The 20380-nt window shown below is 44.6% G+C and overlaps 1 protein-coding gene and 1 pseudogene across 38 annotated transcripts in view; one reads left to right on the plus strand and one right to left on the minus strand.

The window, feature by feature from the left end:
- Positions 1-20380, plus strand: part of NRXN1 (neurexin 1) — a 1166434-nt gene that overhangs the window by 641574 nt on the left and 504480 nt on the right. The gene's annotated exons all lie outside the window — the stretch shown is intronic.
- LOC143830049 (KICSTOR subunit 2 pseudogene) lies at positions 14763-17369 on the minus strand (annotated as a pseudogene).

Here is a 20380-nt window from a genome sequence, read left to right on the forward strand (position 1 = left end):
AGCCACTAATGGATTTCTTTTCCATAAATCTGTCTAACTCTTTTAAAGCCATGTATGCTTGGGGCCATCACTACATCCTCTGCTGCTAAATTCTACATTTTAATAATTCATTGTGTAATATAGTAAAACTAGTGCTAAAGCCCGTTCGTAAGAACAGGCTTTGAAAGGGTCACACCCGGGGCAGCAGCGAGGCCCTTCCAGGCTTTTGGGAAGTGCTCCCTCTCCCCCCCACCCTGCCTCAGCCGGATGGCTTCCCAAAGGCCTTGAAAGCACACCTGGGGCCTGTATGAGGCCTTTGCAGGCCTTTGGAAAGTGCTCCCTCTCCCCCCCCCCCACCCTGCCTCAGCCGGATGGCTTCCCAAAGGCCTTGAAAGCACACCCGGGGCCTGTGCAAGGCCTTTGCAGGCCTTTGGGAAGCACTCCCTCTCTCCCCGGACGGGCCTCTTACCTGGGGCCCTGCAAGTGGAGCAGAGGAGTCACCAACTGGCTGGCTGAACAGCCAGGCATGTCTGTGAGGCAAGGGGTGAGGGCTTGTTGAGGGAGAGCGTGAGCTGTAGGGGCAGGGCCAATCAGCTGCACCCTGATTGGCCCTGGATAGGCCAGACAGTCCGTTCTCCAAGGCTGTTTCACAATTATTAAGAGGCACCAAATGGATAAGATATCTTGTAGTATTTTATAGAACCTTTGGCATGGACTGTAGTCATCCCTTATCATCTGAACTGAGATCTTCTTCCACATTTATCCAACTAGTGCATCAGTTCCAGCTCAATTCAGTTCTAACTGCCTCAGTGGCCGCATGTGGATGTAAAGTATATGGATGCAGGCTTGAATGATATGTTTAGTATCCTAGGTAAAATCCATCACATTTTCTAGGTCTATGGGCAATGAATATATACCCTACTGATGTCCCACCTCTGGACATCCAGGATATCAGAGCCAGCAGAAGCAGTACAGGTATATAGGAAAGGGGAGATCTCCTCTCACTCCCCTGCTACATTATTGAATAAGAGTGTAATGCAAATCAGTGGATTAGTCTAGGAAGTTTATAACAAGTTTACTTATTTAATTTATTCACTTCATGTATGCCCAGTAGAGACCCAAACTGTGGAGGAAACACAAACTTCTTGTCTCCTCCATTTTACCTTCAAAACAACTCTTTTGAGATCGGGTAGGTTGAGAGAGTATGACTGTCCCTGGAAACTTCTGTGACAGAGTGGAGATTTGAACCTTTGTCTGACACTCTAACAACTACACCACACTCTCCTGATTCTTTGTTTTTCCTTAGTCATGTTTTGACTTGGGTTTCCTTAATAATAGCTCTGACTGCCACAACTGCATGGCAATTTATTATTATTTTTTAAACTTAGGGCAAGAGACAGGGAGGACTTACCCAGCCATTATTCCTCGGGATAGCTGTCCCAATCTTTCCCTACCACCACATGGGAAGCCTTTGGTTCACTCCCCCCCCCGTCTGCCCCAGATGTTCCCACCCACACAAGGTAGCTGATGGATAGGAAGTGGAAACTTTCAGCTGGTATTTCCTTTCTTTTTTGGCTTACCAATCATTCATGTTATTAAGAAATAACAGTGTTTAAAACATGAAAAAACTATTCCTCATGGCTCTGCCACATAGAGGCCTGGGAGAAATAGAAGAGAGAGAACCTCATAGAATGATGGCCAGATGGGCAGGCAAGCAAGAGGACTGAGCCTGGCTCCCAGCTGCCACCCCCCACCCCCCATTACACTAAAGAGAACAAAAAGGGGAGAATTGCAGGATGAGCTGGGCTCTCCCTTTGGGAGTGGGAGGAGCCATGTTGTGGAGGCCTGGGAGAGGTGTGAAGAGCATTTTTAAAATACTGTTTAACCACCCATCTCATTCCGAGGTAGCCTTGCACACTTTACAAAAAGGGTGGGGGAGGTTGTGTGGGAAGGATGGGGGAAGTGACACTACAGGAGGGTGGGAACAATGGCGGTTGACTAGGGACAGCTTGGCTTTTCCTGCTTACGCATGGCCCAGCCTGACATGCACAACTTTGGATCCCATGACTAAAAGGGAATGCAAATTTCTCCAACTTCCCTTGCTGCAGGGCAACTGAGGGCCTGAGTCGGACCAGGCCTGGGACTACCCTGGACTGGGCCCAATTCAGTATGTAAGTGGGATTTAAAATCACACTCAAACAAGCGGTGACTGCAGCCTAATCCATTGTATGGAAGCTGTCACTGATTTTTGATGGGAGCTAAAAGTATGTTTTGGAGAGTCATTACTGTCCATGGTTTACACAGACAGTATCATCTGTTGTCCAACAGGTTTTGTAGGGGGTTGAATAACATAAACTATGAGTAATGTGCACACCAGACCTGAAAGTAGGAGGAACGTGGAATGCGTACAGTGTGAACAACTCTCTGAAGGGAACAGAGTCTTGCAAGGGACTTCCAAAACTGCAATATCAAGTTCCAGGCTGGAGCCATCTAGGGTTGACAGCCTCCAGTGTGTGTGTGTGTGTGTGTACATGTATGCACGTGTATGGACATCTCCTGGAATTACAACTTGTCTCCAGATTACAAAGATTTGTTCCCTTGGGTGTGGGGGGAAATAGCTGCTTTGGAGTGTGGACCAGTTGAGGTACCTCCCCAAATCCTGCTTTCTTCAAGGTCTACCCCCAAATCTCAGGAATTTCCCAATCCTTAGTTGACAATGCTAAGCCCTCCCATCAGTTATATGTGGGGACTTTCTTGCCAAATGGAGTCCACTCCCACACTGGAATAGTGGCCTTCCTGATTGTACCTCCCATTATTTTTGTAGGGATTTGTCTTAGATTTTTTAACCCCAGCCATAAACAGATGTTATGTTAATAAGAAGAAGAAGAAGAAGAAGAAGAGTTGGTTCTTATATGCCGCTTTTCCCTACCCGAAGGAGGCTCAAAGCGGCTTACAGTCGCCTTCCCATTCCTCTCCCCACAACAAACACCCTGTGAGGTGGGTGAGGCTGAGAGAGCCCTGATATCACTGCCCGGTCAGAACAATTTTATCAGTGCCGTGGCGAGCCCAAGGTCACCCAGCTGGTTGCATGTGGAGGAGTGCAGAATCGAACCTGGCATGCCAGATTAGAAGTCCGCACTCCTAACCACTACACCAAACTGGCTCCATGACTAGGGTGACAAAATGCTGCCATATCCTTAGAAGGAATACTGAGAATCTAGATATGATTGAAAATCGGAACTGAAAATAAGAAACCAAGTTCTAAAGAGGCTTCATGCATTGCATCAAAGCAGCAGAAATTAGCTATCTGGCTATGAGATTGATTCCAAGCCCCGAGCATCGGAGAGGGCAGCTTATCCACTCCAGTAAAAGGAGGGGAGCATGGAGCACAAGGGAGAGAAGGTGAGAAACAGGGAGAGTGAGAGAGCTCCAGCTGCCAAACCTAAGGATCCAGTGGAGATTGCAGAAAGATGGGGGCAGGTATTTGTCCATGACAAGGCAAATCTAGAAAGTAAAGTGAGAATTCTAGAAGGGTGGAATTATCAGGGTCAAATTCAAATCTGGGCAAATGTGTGTGGCAACTGGCTTAAATATGGGTGTAGATCTCATGTGACATAATAGGATATGATAATAGTGATAGAGTCTATTGAGCCAAAATTCTGCAAATAAGTTTTAGGGGTCCTTTGCTAACAGTCTGAATGTCATTTCTGTAGGATGCCTTTCCCCCTCATGGTCTCCCAGTGACTACCTACTGACTTCCAGCTAGCGTGGCTGAGTCAGGTGCAGCCTTGCTTCTGCCTTTAATTTCTGTCTCTTACTCTGTGTTGGCCACAGTTTTGCTTTTTCAATTCAAGATGTGATCGAAATTTGGATTTTGCACCAACAGGAACAAAAGAGAAGCAATGAATTTCACAGCATGTGCCCTGCTTCAGACTCAGCATGTCGACCAAGGGAGTAACTAGACATCTGAGTTTGTGGAGAGGCCAGTCCAAAGTCCAAATACCAGTAAGTCCAAACACACAGTGTTGAATCCAAGGGGAAATCCGAAAAAAGATGGAAGAGGAGGAGGAGGAGTTGGTTCTTATATGCCACTTTTGTCTACCAGAAGGAGTCTCAAAGTGGCTTACACTGGCCTTCCCTTTCCTCTCTCTGTGGGGTAGGTGAGACTGAGAGAGCCCTGACATTACTCTTTGGTCAGAACAGCTTTATGGGTGCTGTGGCAAGGCCAAGGCCACCAAGAAGAGTTCCAAAACACCAGCTGAAATCTGAGATGGGAGAACGAGTTCACTATACAGGCTGCAAGGTCAGTAATTGATAGGTTGCTTCTAGACAGCCACTCCCTTCCTGGCTGCCTTTAACAACATGCTTAGCACCTGCCAGCCATCTCAACCCTGCTCCTGCAGCCACTTATCCTCATGGCTAATTGAGATCTGGTACTATGTAGCTAAACTGGCACTGCACCTCCTGTCCTTGAACAAGGACCCTAACAGCTGCATTTTGCACCACCTGCAATTTCTGGGACAGAGACCAGGGTAGGCCTGCACAAAGCAAGTTACAGAAGTCAATTCTGGAGGTGACTGTCACATGGATCACTGTGGCCAGGTGTTCCGGAGACAGGTAGGGCGCTAGTAGCAGGTGGAAAAAAGCCTAGCAGGGAACTTTCATGACCTGTGCCTCCATTTAGGACATACAGACTTGCCGGATCAGCTCAGTGATTCATGTAGCCCAGCATCCTGTTTCACAAAGTAGCCAGCCAGGGACATGGCTTCATGCAGGTAACACCAAAATATCCAGCATCTCCACAGAAAAGATTAGTGGAATCAGTAATATGAAAGAATTTCATCTGAGATCCTGGGAAGATGCTGCAAGTCTTGAGTAGACAGTACTGATCTTGATGGAACAATGGTCTGATTTCAGTATAAGGAAACATCGTGCCTTGGAAGGTCAACATAGACAGTGGCTTCTAAAGTTCCATTTTGTCCCCAGGCAAAGCCATTGATGGACTTGTCTTCCTTAAATTGGCTAATCCCCTTTAATCATCATGCATGCTTGTGGCTATCACTATGTCCACTGGCAGTGAGTTACACAATTCAATTAGTCACTGAATAAATGTAATTTAATTATTTAAAAGAATCCAGTATACTTTATTATTCACTGAATAAAGGATCAGCTTTATTGCATGCCTCCAAGTGCCAGTATTACAAGAAAGGGAGAAAAAAATCTACCAACAAGGATTCTAGCCCCTTATGTGGAACATCTACATAAGGGGCGAGGATCCTTGTCCCCTGCCCACTCTCAACAGCCAGACCCTCCCCCCCATTCCCCACTCCCTTCCCCTACTTACAGGTTTGGCTCTTGGGCACTGTGGCTGGCCCGGCCTCCACGGCTAGGTCCCGCACTGAGGCCCATTAGCCACTACTGCCTGTCTTCTGAGGCTGCTCTTGCTCTCTGGAGAGTGGGAGCAGACTTGGAAGCTTGGCAGTGGCAGCACCAGCACAGCGAGCCCACTGAGGGCCAATTGCTGCTGCCTCCTCTACCAGTCTTCCAAGGCTGCTTGTGCTCTCCGGAGAGTGGGAGTGGCTTTGAAAGACTGGCAGCTGTGGCACCAGAACAACAAGCCCCAGCACTGAGGTGCGTGTCTTCCGAGGCCACTCCTGCACCTTGGAGGGTGGGAGCGGCCTTGGAAGATTGGCAGCAACACTGGTGCCAGAGCAATGACCATGCCTCAGTGCTAGGCTCAATGCTCTGGCACCACCACCGCTGTTGCAGACCATCCACTGGCATGCTCCCCAAAGTTGGATAACGCTCGATTATCATTTCCTTTTTAGGAACTGCACCAGTAGATGTTCCACATCAAAACCCCTTTTCTTTATCCACTTTCCCCACTTGATAAATAATTTTATATGCGTGGATTTTAGTAAAGCTTTTGATAAGGTTCCCCATGATGTCCTGATGGATAAATTGAAGGACTGCAATCTGGATTTTCAGATAGTTAGGTGGATAGGGAATTGGTCAGGGAACCGCACTCAAAGAGTTGTTGTCAATGGTGTTTCATCAGACTGGAGAGAGGTGAGTAGCGGGGTACCTCAGGGCTCGGTGCTTGGCCCGGTACTTTTTAACATATTTATTAATGATCTAGATGAGGGGGTGGAGGGACCTCTCATCAAGTTTGCAGATGACACCAAATTGGGAGGACTGGCAAATACTCCAGAAGATAGAGACAGAGTTTAACAAGATCTAAACACAATGCAAAAATGGGCAAATGAGAACAAGGTGCAATTTAATAAAGTTCTGCATCTGGGTCAGAAAAATGAAAAGCATGCCTACTGGATGGGGGATACACTTCTAGGTAACACTGTGTGTGAACGAGACCTTGGGGTACTTGTGGACTGTAAACTAAACATGAGCAGGCAGTGTGATGCAGCGGTAAAAAAAGCAAATGTCATTTTGGGCTGTATCAACAGGGGCATCATATCAAAATCACAAGATGTCATAGTCCCATTGTATATGGCACTGGTCAGACCACACCTAGAGTACTGTGTGCAGTTCTGCAGGCCTTACTTCAAGAAGGACGTAGATAAAATTGAAAGGGTACAGAGGAGAGTGACGAGGATGATCTGGGGCCAAGGGACCAAGCCCTATGAAGATAGGTTGAGGGACTTGGGAATGTTCATCCTAGAGAAAAGGAGATTGAGAGGGGACAAATAGCCCTCTTTAAGTATTTGAAAGCTTGTCACTTGGAGGAGGGCGGGATGCTGTTTCCGTTGGCTGCAGAGGAAAGGACGCACAGTAATGGGTTTAAACTAGGGGTCCCCAACCCCCGGTCAGCGGCCTGGTACCGGGCTGCAAAGGCCATCATACCGGGCCGCCAGCGGTCGTGCCGGCCTCCCCCCCTGCAACGAGAGGGGGGGAAAGAGGCCGGCGCAGCAGCTACGCAAACGCGCACACACGGAACTGCCGAGCATGCGCGTTTCCGCCCCCTGGTGGTCAAACCGTACATGCGCGGCAACTCTGCGCATGCGTGTTAGCGCCACCTGGTGGCCAAAACGTGCATGCGCAGCAATTGGGCATGCATGTTTATGAGCAACTGCGGCAGCCGGGCCGCTGGCTCTCCCCCTCCCCCGGAAGCGGTCCCCGACCAGAAGAAGGTTGGGGACCGCTAGTTTAAACTACAAGTAAAACGATATAGGCTAGGTATCACGGGGAAAAATTCACAGTCAGAGTAGTTCAGCAGTGGAATAGGCTGCCTAAGGAGGTGGTGAGCAATGGTTGGATACACACTTTTCTTGGATGCTTTAGGATGCTTTGGGCTGATCCTGCATTAAGCAGGGGGTTGGACTAGATGGCCTGTATGGCCCCTTCCAACTCTATGATTCTATTATTCTACCATGCCCTCTCTTAGTTGGTTTTCCCTGCCTCTTGATGGAAACGTCCTAGGCCTCATAAGAGATGTGATCCAGCTACTGGAGTTCTGCAAAACAAAAGAAAAAAATATTCTCACTGTGGCCCTCCTATGTCAATTCACTTATCAGAGTATCCTGTTCCTTTTTAATGTATGCAACTAAAATACATAATGGATGAATTAAACACATTTGTGTTGAGAAGAACACATTTTGCACAGGTACGCATGTCAGAGTCACAGGGTTGATGGTAGCTCTCAGTCAAGACAGATACCTTCAGAAGCTCTTTTTATGTTATCCTAGATAGCAGATTGAATAAAACAAACATTGCAGCACATTAGAAAGCAACCTAACAAAGCAGTGTTTCCCCAAGTCGAAGGGTATTTGTGCAGCTATGCTGAGATTTAAGAGGATCTTCCATTACAAACCCGGATTTCTTCTGATGGAACATGTGGAAAGGCAGTTCTGAGATTCTAACAGGTCAGCTATGAACTGGCAACCCTTACCATTCCCAAACTATCACTTTTTTCCAGCCTGGAAGAGCAATTTCATTCAGCAGCTGTTGGAATGAAATTTGTTTTCTATTTCTTCCTGCACCATAATTCTCTAAAGTAAATATGATTGCACGCCGTTTGTGTTTGTAAATTTTGTCTCGCACCTGTAATTTACAGCTTGCAAGCTGTTTATTTTCCCCTCCCTGTTTGAATGTAGACAATGCATGCATAAAATTGTAGTCAATAAATATGCAGAATGCTGTTGTGTTTGCAATGAAGAATAGAGGGGCTGTTTGCCTAAGCAACAGCTGCCAGACCTAGCAGTAGAGTGGAGAAGATGCCATATACAAGGACCCCAAATGTGCAACAAAGAGCTGGAAGTCAAGGATGGGGCTGAGTCTGGAAGATATTGCTCTGTTCACTTGATTGGACAAGAGCAGAAGGTCACACCCATCACTTCTGTCAATCATGGCCAGTTGAGTATTCAACTCCTAAAACAGCATGATGTTATGCATAGCCAGTTCCTTCTGGGTTTAAAGAGGATTGTGAGGCTGATTTAGGACCTAGCTTCACAATGCATTGCCCTCATGGCCCCTCTCTGTTGACCTCTGGCTGACATGTGCTGGGAGTTCCATGTTTGAAACCTAATGTGCAGGGGTGGAGACATCTGATTTGGACTGGAACTAGAGATTAGACCATGGGTCCACGTGGAACTAGGGATTAGACCATGGACTGGAACTAGGGATTAGACTATGGGGTTCAAAAGAGGGTGACACCATCTCCACTATATCCAATGGAGAGTCCGCCGCACATTCAGCCATCCTGGTTGGTTATGCCATCTCTTAGTTGGCCATGCACACAATATTCATTGCCTGGGTGTGGAATAGTCTGTAACGAAACCCCACCAGATTAAGTAAAACTAACAGTTTCTCTATGAAATGTGCATCTCACCAGATCGATCACCCAGGCCACAGGGTTGCTCCTAACAGACATTGGATATATGAAGCCATGTGAAACAAAGTGTAGTGTCTTGCAGTATTGGTCTGTCCAGCTGAGTTTTGGGTTCCATGGCAGTAGTATTCCATGATCTCAGGAACAGAAAGCTATTTCTCATTAATACTTGAGAGACTTCAGATGGAATTTGTTATTTAGACCAGGGGTAGTCAACCTGTTGTCCTCCAGAAGTCCATGGACTACAATTCCCATGAGCCCCTGTCAGCGTTTGCTGACTACCCCTGATTTAGACCTTCTGGATAGAGAAGTAAAATATGAATGCACTTCTAGAGACAATCCCTCACCCCCCAGCCAATCATGGTCATCGATGCCCTAGAATCTAGACCAGAAATGAAAAAGGGGTTATCAGTTTCACTTTTTTGCTGCAAATCTGGGACATTTGTTAGGTCTGTAGAAATATCTGTCTTTCCCATTCATGACTGCAAACTCAGTAATTAAGTACCCACAGATTTGACCATATTGAGAATTGGATTTTTTTTTATTCAAAGTTTTTGTTTTATTTTCCAAGATTAAAGATAGTACAATACAAGTAATCTACATTATTGATACAGAAAAAAATAGAGAATTGGATATTTTGTTTGAGCTTCCTATCTTAAAAAAGTATTTTACAGCAAAAAAAATAATTGGGGGGGGAGGTTTTCACAAGAGGAACAGTCTGTCTTCTTGTAGGCCCATTATGCATGGGCCATAATGTCTGCGCTGGCGGCAGCAGCGCTTTGGTTAAAATCATTGATAACGCTCGCTGCTGCCACCAGCACAGGCACCTCCTGGCCCAGGGCTACGGAAGGCCCGCATTAAGCAACCGTGGGATCTTCCGTAGCTTCCTGGGTAAGCTGGGGCTGCGGTGGGCCAGCACTGTGTGTAATTGCCAGCGCCAGACCTGTTGGCCCGCCCAGCCCCGACCCTACGGTATCCCTGTAGGGACACCGCGTGCCCCTGCAGACTCTGCGGAGCCCCAGAGCTGGCAGGGGTGACCCCCTGCTCCCACCTGGGCTTGCAGAGGGGGCCTGGGCCCCCCACTCCCCCACCGGGCCGTCCCCCCTCCCCGCCGCGCCAGCTTACCTTCTGGCCTTGGTGTTCAGCATGCACACATACTACACCAGGGCAGAGAGCATGCCCCGCCCCCGTGCATACATGGGGAACAGCGGGGCATCCTGCCCGGCCACAACAGCACGGCAGCAGCGCCCAGTAGCTGCCGTCGTGCATAGGAGGCCATACTGTCTTCAGCCACTTGATTATATATTTTAAAAAAAATTAGACACACTCCATATATTTTTGCCTACATGTGGACCAGATGTGGAATGTGCTGGTAGGCACCCTGTCCATCAAACTGAAGGTGGAAGCAGACTGCAGCTCTGCAGGATCTATGTTTGTTTCCCAGATGTTTTCAGACAACTCCACCGCATGTGTCACAAAGCTCAGTGTTACATCTCACAATCTTAAAGGAGTATTTTTAAACTAATTATCGCCACCAAGCATGTCCCTGAGATAAGGTGAAACAGAACTTCCCAACACTGTATTTTGTCACCTATTGCATCAGAGTTGAATAATATTTAAACTCTGGGGAATGGAGAAAAACGAGCAAAGTTTGGCGGTGTTTGTTTTTAATTTCTTCCAAATCCTTCCATTTCAGTGCATGTTAGAAAAGAACAGTGGAGTTCGGTATTTATTTATTTAAAAGACTAGCCATAGAGCCCATTGCACCCAGGGATGCAACGGGCACTAGCGGGGGGAGGGCACAGCAGCCGTGGCAAGAAGGCATGGGCTGGCTGGCGGGTGGCCAGAACAGTGGGCTTGGCTGGCTGCAGCAGTCCCAGGCTCCTGCACAGCTGGGCAGGGCATCCTGGGACTGTCAGCCTCTGCTGCCAAGCAGCCTGCAGTGCTGGCAGCATGGGCAATATTGGTGGCAGGTGGCCGCACCAGTGGGCATTGGGAATAGCAGCCCGGTCAAGGCACCTCAATTCTGCCACCCTCTGTGACTGGGGAGCATCTGCCCATGAGGCTGGGGTCACACCTCACTGCTGGCCCCTGTGGGAGGGCGCCATAGGGGCTGGCCCAATCTGTGGATGCCCAGCTTTGCTGGTCTTTGCTGGGCATGCACGGATTAGCTCGCTGAGCAGAAGCAGTGTCCGGACACTGGATGTATCCTGGACACTGCTTCTCCCCTAGTGCTTTTTCACAAATATAACAGGCACTAATGTTTGCAGATGTATGTGCCCATTTTCTCATAACCATATAAGCATCTCAGAAATGGTAAGCAATTGCTTCATTGTATTCTTATACAAATTCCATTCATTTCAATCTTGGATTTCCCTTCATCCAACAGACAGAGGGATTCTCAAGCAGGATCTAACATTAGAGTAAGACCTTGCAAGGAACTATGTTTATCATTTTTGCACATCAGTTCATATATCCCTCATACATGCCAATATCCTGGAACATCACATATGCAGTGGAGAGAATTCACAGGACTAGCATTTCTATCCATTTTTAAATAATCTAGTCCCCATTATTCTCATGGGAAATTTGGCAGTGTGATGGCAAAAACATTAAAGGCTTGGGTGAAAGGAAGCAGTGCAATAGAAGTCCCAATTAATAAGGTTCTGTCATCGACCCACCACATGCTCATTACTTCTAGGCTGATATATCGAGAGCTTCCATGGTCTACAGCCACATCACATAGTACTTGTCATTGCACGTTTCTTTCTCCTGACCATTTGTTAATTGAAAAGCACTCACAGAAGCTGTCATTAGTTCTTGTCTGTCTGTCTAAAATATTTATAAGGCCATCTTTCTTCAGACAATTTGCACCAAAGGTAAATAATAATAAAATTAAGACAACATAAAATAATTGTGGCAAGGTATATATATGTGTGTGTGTGTATATATATACATATACATACATGCATGCATGCATATATACGTGTGTGTGTGTGTATGTGTGAACAGGTTCACCCTTTGTAGTGTGTCTTCAGTTTAAGCTGTTTGAAATCAATGATATTGAATTGCCATAAGGTTGCAAAGGAATGTACTACTGGACAACCAACATTTTTTTAAAAAACATAGGATCCCAGGGAGTCTCTGCTGTGGTCCACATATCCTAGAGCTTGCATTTGTGCAAGGTCATGGATTTTCAGTGTGCTCTTGTGCAAACAGATCCAAGTCCATAAACATCCTAAATAAATAAATAAATAAATAAATAAATAAATAAATACATACATACATACATACATACATACATACATACATACATACATACATACATACATACATAATGTCTTTCAAGTCACCCATAAAGTAAATCATCTTGTTAACGCCAAAGAACCTTGTAAATAGATGCATATCCTCAAATTTACTTCAGGAAGTAATACTTTGGAGTAGCTGTAGCTGGGTCCTGCTTTTTAACTATTTTACCATCTGTTTACCTGCTCGAAGGTTCTCTCCCCAGACAGATGTTCTCCTCATGAGTAAAAGATAGATACAGGGGTCCCCAACATTTTGGTGTCTCTGGATACCTTGAGAATACTGACATTGCATGGTAGACACAGCCAAAAACAGTCACCACCACAAAATGTCATGGAGACAAGAGTCAGCCATAAAATGGCTGTTGCAGGTTACCTTAAGTCATACAATGAAGATCCTTGTCCTGTGGTAGTAATTGCTGCCAAAGCAGCAATTTTTAAAAACAGAACTCTTGTTGGGGTGGGATGTGGGTGGGAGCCACATTGGGGACCCCTGCTCTATATCCTTGCTCCTACAGTTCATAAATCTCTTGGAGGTGTAATTTTGAGGAAAAATGTTAAACAGTGCTGATCTCAGGTTTCAGCTTTCTAGTGGAAGGAAGCACAGATGAGCTGACTGGAAAGCAGGGAGAATCAATATCCAAAACAGAACACCAAGGTGATATATAATGCAAGGTCAGTGGGTCAGAAAATCCAGTTAGTCAAAGGTTCATTCACGCAGTCCAAGGGCTTTAGCAGAGGGAGCAGATTACAATTAACTGTAAAGTTGTATCAGCAACCCAGTCCTCCTAGTCCCAAGTTAATATATACTGTCAGCAGCCTGTTCCTTCTCACCCTGTGATTACTCACAGGCTTCTGCAGTCAGCAATTGTCTTGCTAACCTAGTGTGGTGCCTTTTAGTCTGAACTGGAGATCCTAAGTTTGTTTAATTGGTTCAGGTGACCCTAACAAGAAGGGGAGCCGCAGCTGGAGGCTGGGCAGAGGCATGAAAAACTTCTGCAACAGCTTTGGAGTCTAAGCTCTGGTTCGTCTGCAGCTTCATTCTCTTCTGCTAGTCTGAGCTCTTTGCCTGTTGAATATTTGGCTGGGCTAAGCTCTGCGCTGAGGCTCAGGTGAAGCTGGGAGCTCTGGCAAGGCTCTTCTTCTGAGGAGTCTTCATGAACAGGACCTCACTAACAGGACAATTTGTTCCCTCCCATTTAAAACTTTCAAGGCTATTTTTGAGTCTCAGAAGACTGGTAGGGGACCAAAATGTGTAACAACATGTAAGGTGTAGTGTGGCCCTAACATAATAGGTTCTTTTACTTCTATATGTCTGTACCAATTGAAGAATAAGGCTGCTGTCAAGGAAATGCATGTTGTCCACTGTCATTTCCAGAGTGCAGTAAAATATAGTTATTTGCCTGCATAGATCTAATCACAGTTGTATCATGGGTCTCTCCGAGGAATGTTTCTCTGAGGCCTTGGGGAGAAGGAGGCTGCACAAGGAAACCCAAATGCCCTCGAGGTGTGTGTGTGCTAACAAAGAGAATGATTCAGTGGCTAGGGATTCTGCTAATTAGGGCTTTTTTCATTTGAAGCAAATTAGGATTTTCATAGTACTGACGAGAACAGTAACTCCATGGGGCATGCCAAGCTGCAAGCACAGAACTGGAGGTTACACAGAAGAATCATGTGAGTTTTGTGTAAGATGAATCTTCTGTGTAACCTCCAGTTCTGTGCTTGCAATATTTACAGTCGCAGTGCATGACTGAGAATATTATTTGGAAAGGGGTTTTTATGTGCAAGAGATAACCTACACCGTGGACATCCTTGAGCCAGTCACAATGCCATTCTAAGCAGAGTTCCATTCTCCTAAGCTCATTGACTTCAAGAAGGATTTAGAAGGGGGTAACTCGGTTTGGGATTGCATTGCATGGCTAGTTTTAAACACTAAGGCCCATTCTTTTACATCCAAACTGCCTTATACAATCAACATCACTGAATGGTAACAGCTTTGTGGGGATGGTCACATCATGCATTTGAGTGACATGAGAACATTACTCAGAGACGTGCTGAGGATCAAATGGAAGCATTTCCTGAAAGGTTTGGTCAGAAGGCAGATTGATGGAAATCCCTTGCCTTTTTAGAACAGAATCATATTCCTTTGACAGAATAGCTGGATGGCAAGACCAAATACACTAAACCACAACATCAACGTACATCAAATCCAGTATTGTGATATATGTCACAGAACGCAAACACTGAGAAATCAGTGAGGAGCTCTTCTTACCCATTTTGGAGATCGCTGACCACAAACACATACATTCAAAGCTTGAACAGCCTACTATCAGACACTTTAGTTTGGGTGACCACCATCTTTGGGGGATGAGAGTACATCAAACAGAAATTTGCCCAGTGATTTTCTGCTGTGAAACTAAACCATTCTCATTATTTCAGTATATGACATTTAAATTGTTTTGATTTTTCATTGACCTCTGTGTAAGTCATTCCGGCTGTTCATTCCAAAAATGTTTAGTATTAAATATTATTGTTAAGCATTATTTGAGAGAGAGAGAGAGAGAGAGAGAGAGAGAGAGAGGACACACACAAAACAGAGATGGAATACATCGTTTTTAAATGGTAGCAGTTATTCATCCTTTGGATCCAGGCTTCGAACTTGCAAAAACTGTAGAGGGTTTAAGGGCATGTGAAATTTCATTGAGAAAAGAAATGAGGTGTGACTCTCTCTCCCCCCCTCTAAGTTATTGGTTTAAAAAATAACTTACAATAGTAAGAGTGATGCTCAGGACAGGTCAGAAACTATATGCTTTGTACTTTGTCATCATAGAAATGGACTTGCTTTCCCAAACAGTTGATGTTAAAGGCTCTGCCAATCATAATCATAATTGGGCCAATGCATCATAGACTTGTTGCTTGGCAAAGAGACTACTGTTGAATACTGATCTATACTCTTCAGGACTTCCTGATAGGAATGGGGACAGTGACAAGGAAACCTCTGAACACTCTCTGGCCCTTGGGGGTCAAAGTATTGTATTTCCTGATGACATTGGAAACATCCCCAAAATACTGATGACTAGTTTGTCCAGTCAAAGTCTCCTTTTTTAATGAAGTTGTTTGCCAACTAAGTGCATCATGAAAGTAAAAGTTAAATTTGACAAAAAATACCCTTTTTGAGTTTCCTTAGCCAGAGACAGAGATTGAGATTGGCCACCAGGCAGGTATTTCTCACTGTTTCACAAAGATCTGCCCCCACATTTGTAGCTTTGGGTAAGCATTGTGCAAGTAGACCAAGGACAAGAGGAATTTCTACTCTGAAATCTGTGCCTGAGCCATTAAGAGTTATCAAGAGCCATCTGCTTCTAACTGGAAATTGCTTTCAAGAGGACTAAGGATCAAATGATGAAACCTTGAACTATATTTCATTGGTCATTAACAGATCTTCAGGTGGTTACCAGTTCCTCAAAGTTGACAAACTTCTGGGTGCTAAGGCTGAATATGTTCCCCTCGTAGAATCAGCAATTTGCATCTGAGCATGAAAATAAAAGCTGCTCAGAGGGGTGGGAGAACAGTTCTTCTAGGTGAGGGGCTGTTCCTTCCAATGCATTCTGGCCTATCACTACCATTTTCTTCACTTCATTATGCAGAAATATGTATATGCTGCTTAAGCAGTCCTTTTGGCTGAAGAACAACTGCCCACCTAATTTCTGGCCCAATAATTTCATGATATGATAGGCCTTCTTGAGGGCTGCCAGTTGAGCTAGCCCAGCCAGGAATGAAAACTAGCTGGCCCTGGTGTTCTCATTTACAATATAGTAATCAGAGAGAATTTCTCGATGCTTAAATTGAATGGACACTCTCAAGAGCCTTTTTCTGGAGGAAAGGACACAGACTGTAACCTATGCTTTTAAATTATTTTTTTCAACGTTCTTACACTCTTTTACCCTGATATGACAGATGGATTCTTCCAGAGAATTCTCCCCATCACTACTTTTAAAACTATCACCCTGGCTCCCAGTGCCTGCTTTAACAGCTCAGTGTCAGCTGATAGAGTTAGAAACAAAAAATCATCAACATAATTTTAACTTCTGTTGCCAATCACTTTTATTTAGATAGGACGTACACACAGGAATACAAATCCAGTAAGTAAAGCCTTATAAATTACTTGGCTATTGATGGTCAGAATTCTGGTCTAAATGAGGAGGGATGTTGCCCAGAATTAAGGCATGTGATGGAGGCATTAGGGACACAACTTTATTTGGTCCCTGCTTAATGACTTCCTTCTCAATGACTTCAGTTGTTATTTTCAGGCAACCCTGTCCTGGCTCAGGAGTCAGCACAACAGACATACTCTACTCTCTTTCTGTTTTGTTCTGTTTCTTCACTTCTAAAAGGCTGGCAGAATCAGCATCCCCTCAAGCTAGAAGGCTGGGATGGGGGGGGGGGGTTGATGCTGCTGCTAGTTCCAGTGGGAATCCCCTCTCCATTTCCTTTTGAATTGGATGCCCATGACAAGTTGGTATGAGTAAACATAAGCATCCCATCAACGTCTCATTGTATTTACCCTACATTCTCAGGGCTGTCCCTCCTCATTGTGACACCTAATTTATTTATCCATTTATCATTCATTCCTCAGCCTTCCATTAAAGAAAGGGGGGGACCAGTATACTGCTAAAGTCCAAAACAGGTTTTCCTGATCAGTTGAAAGTCAGTCAAAAAAGTTCGTGGTCTACGTTGATGATGACTAACTCATCTTCTGTTGTCATATTATGCTGTGAGGGATTGCTGGCTATAGCTGCAAATGAAGCCTTCTAGAGGTGGGGCGATACTTAAAACTAATACCCTCCATTTTCTCTCATTGACTGTAACACACACGAGACAATGATTCATGAGGCTTATCAACCCAGAACCTCGTTTCCTGACAGGACTGCTCCTGCAGGAGCTGTGGGTAAGGAGCAAGGAACTGTTCAGTGTCTGCCACATACTCAGCAGGTTTTCATATTGAATGGCTCATGTAAGGAATGCCAAGGAAAAGACCATTTATGTACAAGTCCTCATCTTTTCCATATGTTTCACATCGCTGCCTTCTCTACCAGCATTCATTTCCTCATCGGTCTGAAAAAGAGATCATTGTGAAAACATTCCCTCTACCCTCACAATACTACCTGAGGACCATCCACTGGTGTTGCTGCAAGAATATTATGAATGGTGAAAAGCCTGTCAAAGGCCACCCTAGCCATCTTGGCTGAGCATATATTTCACTCCAGATCTCTCCTGCTCCAAGGCTGACAGCCTACCCAGTATGCCCCCGGCTCAGTGGCTCCATAGGATCAAGATACCTTGTTGCAGATAAAGTAGCATCTCAGACCTACCATATATGTAAATCTTCCTATGTGTTTTGCCAAGCCAGATTTCGCTAAATAATACATTGTTTCATGCATTTTAAATTTGGGCTGTAAGTCTGCCATCAAAAATGCAGTGCATCCTATTATCAGTCAGTTCTAGTCAAACACCTTGTCTGTATCATTCCCTTGTGGGAAATGTAGGTCATGGATAATTTACTGATATGGAGGAGCCTTGACCAGGTATGTAAGATTATGTATGAGTGCATCATCATCACAATGCACCATAACTGTAAAATGCAAAGAACAATCCTGACAGGGAGACAGATGAGCTTGGCTTGTGTTTTTTGGTTTGTGTGTGATCCTCCCCCCCCCCCTCCTAAGCTCTTTCATTAAGCTAGCATGAGATACTTCAGCATAATGCTGCCGTTTCATTAGAGAATCTTGGGTAGATTTGCCAAGAAGTATTTAAGAGTAAGCAAAAAGGCCTTAACTAAAGGCTATGCAATTTCACGGTGAGTTATGTGTCTGGAAAGCAATAGTTCATCACCTCTGAATTCACACGGTTCATTACTTGCCAATCCAACATACAGAGACATCACTGCGGAGGAATCCAAATGGACGCTAAATCGACATGAGCCCTGTAATTATGAGGCAATCAAAATAAAAGTCACTGGGTTTCAAAGTTAAAATGAAAATCCGTAATTATGTTCTTTTTTTAAAAAAACCCAAAGAAGCTTAGATTAAAGAGAAAGGGAGGGAGGGAGGCATGACTGTATGCAAATCAGATGCACAGAGCACGCTAGAATATATCACTGGTTGCCTATGCTTTCTAAATAATAGACAAGGTAACCATATAGACTGATTCCATTGAAACGTCTGACAAGCTTGATTTATGGTGTTCTTTGAGCACATTCAGCACCTGAATTTTCAATGGGAAGGGCTTGCATCCCCTCCCCCTAATCTAATCTTTTATGGAATTATATTAAAACGGTGGTTTAACTTGGGGAGTCCTGAACGAGAAAGTATGAATTGCATTGGCACTAAATAAATCACAATTTGAAAAAAAGCCCTGCTATTTTCGCATGCAAGGCTGCAAACAGCAATTAATCACTGTTCTTCCCCTCGTCAAAACTTGACTGTGAAGTTTTGAGAAAGAGAATACTTGAAAGGAATTATTTGAAAGCCTTTGTCGATGCCATAAAATGTCAGGAGAAAAAAAATTAGGTGAGCGTCTTTGGCATAAATCTGTCAATAATGTAATATCTTTAGGAGTTGTGGATTAGCTTCTATATGCCAAAAGCAATTGGCTCTCAGACCTAGTTGTAGATTTATGACTCCTGATACAGTTTATCTTGAGGTCTTTCATTGGCACACCATGATAGGTCCCTTAATCTTCTAGCTCTTCTCTCCATGCTTTTTTTTTTTTACATTTTGCTGCCTTTGATTATGCTCACATGCTTGGGCTTACTGAAGGTTTGACCGCATAGTAATTACTTTGGAGTAGCTTTGTGTGTTGCTTGAGGCATTTACTTTAGAGAAAGTTCTAAAGTCCAGCACAGGGACCAGTGTTAACTCGAAGCTATGATCCAGTGGACGCTGTTTTTGAACTAAATGTTAGTGCAGCGCAGAGGGACTTACATTTGGGTAGATATTCCTTTTCCTATTGCTTCATTTTTGGCATTGATCATTATTTACGCAATGCAAATCAGTATTTATTATTTGAGCATTTTGCTTTTCTCCATTGTCATTTATGATGTTTGGGAGAGATGTGAAATCTGAAGCATCCCAGGTAGAATTCCTCCCCCAACCTTTAATCCATCTATAAACACTTGAATCCAAATTGTTGCTCACCATGAGAGTCTAGCAGAGATTCAATACCCTTCTCTTGTTGCTACTTGTTTGAATCTGAAAAGAGGATGGAAGTTCCAAATAACAGACAGGCTAGAATATGATTACGAGGATCTGTAGTAGTGGAGTATAGGTTGTCTAGGCCAAACCTAAATGCTACTGCACTCATCTGTATAAGTATTCTCTGGAACCCATACTTTTAAGCAACCCTTAGGATCTGGTATTTTCAACCGTATCACCTCAACTGAGGTATTTCTGCTGATGCTCTCTAAGTAACTTGAGTTGCTTTGATGTTCAATGCAACATTGCCACCAACCTGTCCCTCCTGGTCCTGTTTATAGAGCTTATACCCAGGAATGGCTGTATCCCATAGATTTCCCCTGTTCCACAATGTTTATAAGATACCTACTATATCTAAGATACCTACTATATCTAACCCCCTTCAAGGATCGCTGCCTTGTTGTGGCAAGGGGGCTTGCGTAGTTCAGTGAAGCTATGAGCTATACCGTGCAGGGCCACCCAAGACGGACAGGTCATAGCTGAGAGCTCTGACAAAAGGTGATCCACTGGAGAAGGAAATGGCAAACCACTCCAGTATCTTTGCCATGAAAACTCTATGGACAGTTCCAATAGGCATAACGATATGACGCCGGAAGATGAGCCCCTCAGGTCGGAAGGTGTCCAATATGCTACTGGGGATGAGCAGACGGCTAGTACGAGTAGCGCCAGAATGAATGAAGTGACTGGGCCAAAGCCGAAAGGACGCTCAGTTGTGGAAGTAACTGGTGGCGAAAAGACAGTCCGATGCTGTAAAGATTTTTATTCCATAGGAACCTGGAACGTCAGATCCATGAATCAAGGCAAGCTGGACGTGGTTAAACAAGAAATGAGAAGACTGAACATCGACATTTTAGGAATCAGTGAACTAAAATGGACAGGAATGGGTGAATTTAATTCAGATGACCATCAGGTATACTACTGTGGACAAGAATCTCGCAGAAGAAATGGAGTAGCCTTCATAATCAATAAGAGAGTAGGAAAAGCAGTCTTGGGATACA

The sequence above is a fragment of the Paroedura picta genome, chromosome 1 (genome assembly GCF_049243985.1).
Source record: "Paroedura picta isolate Pp20150507F chromosome 1, Ppicta_v3.0, whole genome shotgun sequence".
In the NCBI taxonomy this organism is placed as follows: domain Eukaryota; kingdom Metazoa; phylum Chordata; class Lepidosauria; order Squamata; family Gekkonidae; genus Paroedura; species Paroedura picta.